The sequence below is a fragment of the Theobroma umbraticum genome, unplaced genomic scaffold (assembly GCF_002168275.2).
Source record: "Theobroma umbraticum cultivar Fairchild unplaced genomic scaffold, ASM216827v3 scaffold_50.0, whole genome shotgun sequence".
Lineage (NCBI taxonomy): Eukaryota > Viridiplantae > Streptophyta > Magnoliopsida > Malvales > Malvaceae > Theobroma > Theobroma umbraticum.
The window spans coordinates 9,138,765-9,139,030 of NW_018397261.1; positions in this window are offsets into that span (position 1 = coordinate 9,138,765).

Sequence of the window (266 nt, forward strand, 5' to 3'; positions counted from 1 at the left end):
ATTAGGGATCAAAATGAATGTATTTTATACTCTACATTTCCCCATGATAAATTGCCCTTGAATGGAGGTTAATTATTTTTATTAATTTCATCTTTTTTTTAATGCATATATAACTAAAATTTATGTTCTTGTCTTAAAAAACTATATCTCAAATAAGACTACACAAATCCAATATTTTTCATCATTGGATCCTACAACCATTAACTTTTGTCTAAAGAAAATCATAAATTTAATGTTCAATTTACAAAGGTTATTATGTTTAACTC